Source organism: Macrotis lagotis, chromosome 6 (genome assembly GCF_037893015.1).
Source record: "Macrotis lagotis isolate mMagLag1 chromosome 6, bilby.v1.9.chrom.fasta, whole genome shotgun sequence".
Classification (NCBI taxonomy): domain Eukaryota; kingdom Metazoa; phylum Chordata; class Mammalia; order Peramelemorphia; family Peramelidae; genus Macrotis; species Macrotis lagotis.
In genome coordinates, this window is record NC_133663.1 from 73,407,228 (window position 1) to 73,415,239 (window position 8,012).

The 8,012-nt window shown below is 38.8% G+C and overlaps 1 pseudogene; it reads left to right on the forward strand.

The window, feature by feature from the left end:
- The first annotated feature begins 2,244 nt into the window (after positions 1-2,244).
- LOC141491704 (26S proteasome non-ATPase regulatory subunit 1 pseudogene) lies at positions 2,245-5,231 on the forward strand (annotated as a pseudogene).
- The last annotated feature ends 2,781 nt before the right edge of the window (positions 5,232-8,012 follow it).

The window sequence follows — 8,012 nt, forward strand, 5'->3', positions numbered from 1 at the left end:
TCATCTTTGGGTAGAAAGGCAAAATTAAAAGGAGGAGGAATAACTATGCCAGATTTCTTTTTCTAAGCTAGAAATATCTTGGAAACTAGATTAGTGTAAAATTTAATAAAAATGCTTCTGGTAGACTTTTGCCTAAACCAGAGTACAATATTAATATTTTTTCATCAATTCCAAATTGTTGTCAGAACGGTTGGATCAATTAACATTTCTCTCAACAGTACGTTAATGTTACTGTTTTTCCATTGCCCCTTCAAAATTGACTATTTCCATCTGTTACCATTTTCAAAAATTTGCTAAATGTGAAGTGAAACCTCAGAGTTATTTTAATTTTTAATCTCTGTAATTATTAATGATTTAGAAAATATTTTCATATGTTCAATAATAATTTTCATTTCTTTTGTATATAATTCTTATTCTGGGATCATTTGCTAGAGAATAGCTCTTGACCTTTATATATTTGTTTCAATTTCTTATAATGTTCTGAATATCAGAATTTAATATGAAGATTTTTCTGCTAGATAATTTGTCTTCTTATGAATTTTGTTTGCTATAAAGTTTTAAAATCTTATGTCATCATAATATATTTTATCTTTTGTGGTCACCCTTTATTCAGTTAAGATTTCTTAGGTAAAGTTGTAAAAGTTATGTCTTATTCTTTTTATTGAAATTTTATTTTTACAAATACATATTATGAAAGTTTTTCAGCATTCATCCATATGTATACATATGTATTTTAAATAACAAAATTTCCTCCCACTCTCCCTTCCTGCCCCCCTCCCCTCAGTGGCAAACAGGTTAGCATTGTATATACATATTCTTGATAAACATGCTTACAGATTAATCATTTTTGGTATGATGAATTAGGATTAAAGGAAAGAGATACATAAGAGGTATTTTTAAAATTTGTTTTTTATTTAAGACAGTGGGGTTAAGTGACTTGCCCAAGGTCACACAACTAGATAATTATCAAGTGTCTGAGGTTGGATTTGAACTCAGGTACTCCTGACTCCAGGGCTGGTGCTCTATCCATTGTGCCACCTAGCTGCCATCATAAGAGATAATTTTATAAAGTGTTCATCAGATTCTGAAGGGGTCTTATTTTTTTGTTTTGTTTTGTTTTGATTTTCTTCCTCTAGATGGGGATAGCATTGTCTATAGCAGGTCTAATATAGTTGTCCTAGCTCTATGAACTGCTGAGAGGAGATACTTCTATCAGTGCTGTTAATATGTACAATATTCTCTTGGTTCTGTTTCCTTAATTCAGCATCAGATCCATGCTTCTCTAGAGTCTGACCATTTATGGTTTCTTATAGAATAATAATATTCCATAGTATTCATGTACCATAACTTGTTTAGCCATTCCCAAATTGATGGGTATTCCCTCAATTTCCAATTCTTTGACACTACAAAATGAGCTGCTATGAATATTCTGAAGCATATAGGACTTTACCCATTTTTTAATGATTTCTTTTGAATTTGGATTTAGAATTGGAATTGCTGGGTCAAAGGCCATGAACAGTTTTATTGCTCTTTGGGCATAGTTCCACAATGCTCTCCAGCATCGATGTCTGAATCCTCCCACAACCTCTCCAACATTGATCATTTTCCCTTTATTCTCATTTTAGCCAATGTGATAGGTGTGAAGTCATACCTCAGAGTTGTTTTAATCTGCATTTCTCTAATCAGTAATGATTTGGAGCATTTTTTTCATATGATTTGATATAGCTTTAATTTCATTTGAAAACTGTCTATTCATATCCTTTGACCATTTATCCATAGGGGAATGACTGGTAACCTTACAAATTTGTTTCGATTCTCTATATATTTTAGAAATGAGACCTTTATCAGAATTCCAAGTTGTGAAGGTTGTTTCCCAGATTTCTCCTTTCCTTCTGATTTTGACAGTATTGATTTTATGAATGCAAAATGTTTTTCTTCTATTCCCTAATATTTAATGATATGATTTTTTGGTGAATTATATATGATGCTAGTCAAAGTCTATTCTCTAGTTTTCTTCGTATTTCTTATCAAATACAGAGTCCTTTACACAATAATTTTTGTTCTTGGGATTATTGAACATTGGGTTTCTGTGGTCTATCACTTTTGGGTCTTCCTATCTGCTATAGGGGCCTAGATAAAATTAAGTTTTACATTTTTAAATATAATAAAACTTTGGGGGCGGCTGCGGCGGAGACCCCGGCGACCCCGAGCCCCCGATCCGGCCATCCCGGCGCCCGTGACCCCACGGCCCGGCCCCGCACGGCGGACCAGCAGCCCCACCACCATGATCACCTCGGCCGCTGGAATTATTTCTCTTCTGGATGAAGAAGAACCACAGCTTAAGGAGTTTGCACTACAGAAATTGAATGCAGTGGTCAATGACTTCTGGGCTGAGATTTCGGAGTCTGTAGACAAAATAGAAGATCTTTATGAAGATGAAGGCTTTCGTAGTCGGCACTTTGCTGCCCGTGTGGCGTCCAAAGTGTGCTATCACCTGGGGGCTTTCGAGGAGTCTCTCAACTACGCTCTGGGAGCTGATGACCTCTTCAATGTCAATGACAATTCAGAATACGTGGAGACCATTATAGCCAAATGCATTGACCATTACACCAAGCAGTGTGTGGAGAATGCCGAGTTGCCCGAGGGGGAATGGAAGCCTGTTGACCAGAGACTGGAAGGGATCGTAAACAAGATGTTTCAGAGGTGTCTGGATGATCACAAGTACAAACAGGCCATCGGCATTGCTCTGGAGACCCACAAGCTGGACATCTTTGAGAAGACCATATTGGAGTCGAATGATGTCCCTGGGATGCTGGCTTACAGCCTCAAGCTTTGCATGTCTCTTATGCAGAATAAACAATTCATAAATAGAGTGCTGAGAGTTCTGGTTAAGATTTACGTGAATTTGGAGAAGCCGGACTTCATCAGTGTGTGCCAGTGCTTGATTTTCTTAGATGATCCCCAGGCTGTGAGTGATATCTTGGAGAAACTGGTCAAAGAGGACCATCTCCTCAAGGCATATCAGATCTGCTTTGACCTGTACGAGAGCACCAGCCAGCAGTTCCTGTCCTCCGTAATTCAGAGCCTCCGTATTGTCGGCACCCCCATCGCTTCTGTGCCTGGCTCAACCAACACAGGGACTGCACCCGGGACTGAGAAGGAGACTGAGAGTATGGAAACAGAAGAAAAGACAGGTCACACATTTGCTGCAAAATCCCCAGATGTGAACCCAGAGCCCAAGGACCAGATATCCAAAATGATTAAAATTGTAAGTGGTGAAATGGCGATTGAATTACATCTTCAGTTTTTAATATGAAATAATAATACAGACCTCATGATTCTCAAAAACACTAAGGATGCAGTGAGGAATTCCGTCTGTCACACAGCCACCGTCATAGCAGATTCATTTATGCATTGTAGGACAACCAGAGACCAGTTCCTTAGAGATAATTTGGAATGGCTTGCTAGAGCCACAAACTGGGCAAAGTTTACTGCAACTGCCAATCTGGGTGTGATTCATAAGGGACACGAGAAGGAAGCATTACAGTTAATGGCAACCTATCTCCCCAAGGACACCTCTCCAGGGTCTCCCTATCAGGAGAGCGGAGGTCTCTACACTTTGGGTCTTATTCATGCCAATCATGGTGGAGACATAATTGACTATCTACTTAACCAGCTCAAGAATGCCAGCAATGATATTGTCCGACACGGTGGCAGCTTGGGCCTCAGATTGGCTGCTATGGGCACTGCCCGTCAAGATGTCTATGATCTGCTGAAAACAAATCTGAACCAGGACGATGCTGTGACAGGAGAAGCTGCCGGCCTCGCCCTGGGCCTGGTCATGTTGGGTTCTAAGAAAGCCAAGGCCATTGAAGACATGGTGGTCTATGCCCAGGAGACCCAGCATGAGAAGACTTTATGGGGCCTGGCTGTGGGTATTACCCTGGTGATGTACGGAAGGATGGAGGAGGCCGATGCCCTCATCGAGTCTCTGTGCTGGGATAAGGACCCAATCCTCCATCTATCTGGAATGTACACCGTGGGCATGGCTTACTGTGGGTCAGGGAACAACAAGGCCATCCGGCGTCTGCTGCACGTGGTGGTCAGTGATGTCAATGATGATGTCAGAAGGGCTGTGGTCAAATCCCTGGGGTTCATTCTCTTCAGGACACCAGAACAGTGCCCAAGTGTGGTTTCTTTGTTGTCAGAGAGCTATAACACTCATGTTCATGTTCGTTATGGAGCTGCAATGGCTCTTGGTATCTGCTGTGCTGGCACAGGAAACAAGGAAGCCATCAATCTGCTGGAACCCATGACCAATGACCCTGTGAACTATGTACAACAAGGTGCTCTGATCGTGTCAGCTCTCATCATGATTCAGCAGATGGAAGCCACTTGTCCAAAGGTCAACCAGTTCAGACAGCTTTATTCCAAAGTCATCAATGATAAGCATGATGATGTCATGGCAAAGTTTGGTGCTATCCTGGCCCAGGGCATCTTGGATGCAGGCGGCCATAACGTCACCATCTCCTTGCAATCTCGGACTGGGCATACCCACATGCCTTCCATGGTGGACGTCCTGGTCTTTACCCAATTCTGGTTTTGGTTCCCTTTGTCCCACTTCCTGTCCCTGGCTTATACTCCTACATGTGTCATTGGCCTTAACAAGGACCTCAAGATGCCAAAAGTCCAGTACAAGTTCAACTGCAAGCCATCCACATTTGCATATCCTGAACCTCTGGAGGTGCCGAAAGAGAAAGAAAAGGAAAAGGTTTCTACTGCTGTACTCTCCATCACTGCCAAGGCAAAAAAGAAGGAAAAAGAAAAAGAAAAGAAAGAGGAAGAGAAAATGGAAGTGGATGAAACAGAGAAGGATGAAAAAGAAAAGAAAAAGGAACCTGAGCCAAGCTTCCAGCTATTAGTTAATCCAGCCCAGGTTATGCCCGCCCAATTTAAGGTCCTCTCCATGACTGAGACCTGTTGATACCAGCCTTTTAAACCTCTCTCCATCAGAGGCATCATTATCATGAAGGACAGCAGTGAGGATTTAGAAGAATTGGTGGAGCCAGTGGCTGCTATGGCCCCAAAATCGAGGAGGAGGAACAGGAGCCAGAGCCACCAGAGCCCTTTGAGTACATCGATGACTGAGGGCTGGATGCTGGAGATTCTCATTCACCCATTTCCAGAAGATTGCCGAGTCTGATATCGGAAATAACATCCATGAGGAAGTTCCTGCCAAGACCTGACATTCAATGCATGCATGGTTGCCTCTGCGCTGACCTCAGGAAGCCAGTCTCTGAGTCTTCGGTTGAAGCAAAAAAAGATGGCTGGCTGTTTAGTATACTCTTACACAAACAAAATGTGGTTTTCAAATAAACATATTAAAATCTCAAAAAAAATATAATAAAACTTTACTTAAAATGTAAAAAAATACATTCTTAGCTTGGGCATAACCATAGGCTATGGGCCAAATATAGTTTGTTGACTCCTGATCCACAATAAGTTACTTTTGCCTTGGCACGGATAATATAGAAGATGTTGAGGTTTTTATCCATTTCCACTTACCTTATGAATATTGATGTCAATATGAATTGGATAGCATTATTGGATAATAATAATACCACTTTCAACCAAAACTGACTATTCCGGTGCCATGGCTCTGACCTTATTTGTTAGGAGAAATGCCTATTATTAATTATTATGTTACAAAAGTATTATGTTTATGTACTATGAACCTGAATGCTGGGAGAGAACTTCAGGGTTGAGTATATATTCTGAGAACTCAGAGATATGGATTGAAAAAGGCAGATGGATCCGATAGAAGCATAAATTACATGTCTGTGCCAATATATATGTATATGTGTGAATGCATATTATTATGAGTTAGATATAGTTCAGTCAAGTTTAGACAGGGTTAGAATACAATGAAATACTCATGAATCCTTAAATGAAATAAAAATGGTTTCACAATTAAGAAAAAAATAAAACTGATACAATTCCTAAGATTAAATTTAAAAAAGAACACTATGTTTCTCTGCTTCTACATTCACTAACATGCAAAATTTGAACCTTAGCATCAACTCCACATTAGGCTGGCTATATAGGAGGCAAGGAAGGCCAGGCCAGGGGTATCCCTACCCTCTTAAAAGACCACTATACTCAATAAAGCAAATTCCACACTTATAAAACATTTATAAATTAATATATTTAAAAAATTTTTTGTTGACATTGGATACCAAAATAACCAATAGAACCTGCTTAGTAGTTATTTGCATTTAAATTAATTTGGACATAATATTTAAGTCAATATTCTCTGCATATTTATTTTCATCATAGTATATTAATCATATCAGTTTTGTCAATTAGCTCATCTTCTATTAATATGTGTTAATATAGAAAAAATATAAAAGACAGTCCTGACCTTAAGGAGCTAATGGGAAAATCTGGGGTGGGGGTAGGGATAAGAAATTTGATGGTTATTTCAGCAGATTTAAAAATTTTGAACTATTACGAAAAAAAAAAGCTCTGTCTTGTGGAATCCTTGCTGAAAGCAGCAAAGGGAGGCCAGGTCAAGTTGTGGTAGTCTGGTGGCCTAAGCTTCCTAGTCCAATGTAGAAAAGTAGAGCAAGCATTGGATTTGGAGTCAGGAGACCCTGGGGTTTTTAATCCAAGATCTGTCATTTAACCATTGTATGATCTTGAAACCAAACCTCTCAAGAGTTTGGGTTTTTTCATGTGCAAAATGGCGATACAAATACTTCAAGTATTGGTAAGTCAGACTTAGAACTAACAGGACTATGTATAGCCACACTCCTTTATGTGAAAGATGAGGAAATTTAGGCCTTGAGAAGCATTAACTTGTTCAAATTTACAGGGGCAGGGATTAAGGGTCAAAACTAAGATTTGAACCTGTTTTTATTTAACTTCAAATCTGAGACTTTTTCCATTATTACAGCCTTCTTTCCAGGACTGTTGTAAGGACAGTGCATTGTAAACATGAGCTAGGGTTACATGGTGAAGGGGAGAAGCAGCTGGTTTAAAAATTAAACAGAGAAGTTTCTCTTTATTTCAAAAAACAAGAAAAAAGGAATCACTGGAGTTGATTGAGTAAGGGAGTCACATGGTCAGATCTACATTTAAGAAATATTATTTTGACCATGGATGGAATGTAGTGGTGAGAGAGCTGAGGCAAGGGAGAACAATAAGGAGGCTTTTAAAATCATCTATTGAGGAGTGTTGAGGACCTGAGGGTGGTAGTTTTATAAGTGGCAAGAAGCAGTTGAACGCTAGAGAGGTTGGGAAGGTAGAAATGATAGGATGTGGCAACTGATTTCATCTATAGGTTGTGGAGAGAGAGCAGACAGAAATAAAACTCACTGATCATTCAAGTTTGTGAAGGTTTGTCCTAGGTTTGTGACAGTACTGGTAGCAGAATTTTAGTAAATACTATTCTGTTTTGCTATCTTAATAAATGCCTTTGCTTTGACTGAATTGTGTCTGCCAATGATTATTAAAGGAAAGAGCACAAGTGAGGACTTGAATTCTATTCTTTTAACAGTGTGGACCTCACTTTGATCTGGGTAGGTAGTTATATCCCTTTGGGAACTCAACCTGCAACCTGTGAATTTGAAATTAGTAGAGTACTTGGGTGGAAATTTGATAACAATAGCTGTATTAAATTGTAATCATTATGTTATGAGTAAATTATATATATTTATGTATATGCATATTATATATAATTGTGTATATTATAGGTATAATATAACATGTACTTTTATATGTATTATATTATAATGTACATATGTACATAATATATTTACATGTACAGTAATATAGGCATAGAATATGTAAATATATTTTAATTATTGATAATGATCATAATTATATTATTACTACTAGTAGTAGTAGCAATGTAGGAAAGGGAGAAATGCATTTGGGATCAGAAGGAATAGGTTTAAATTCCTGCTTTGTCAATCCAAGTGACCTGGAGAAAGTAATTTAACCTTTCTCGG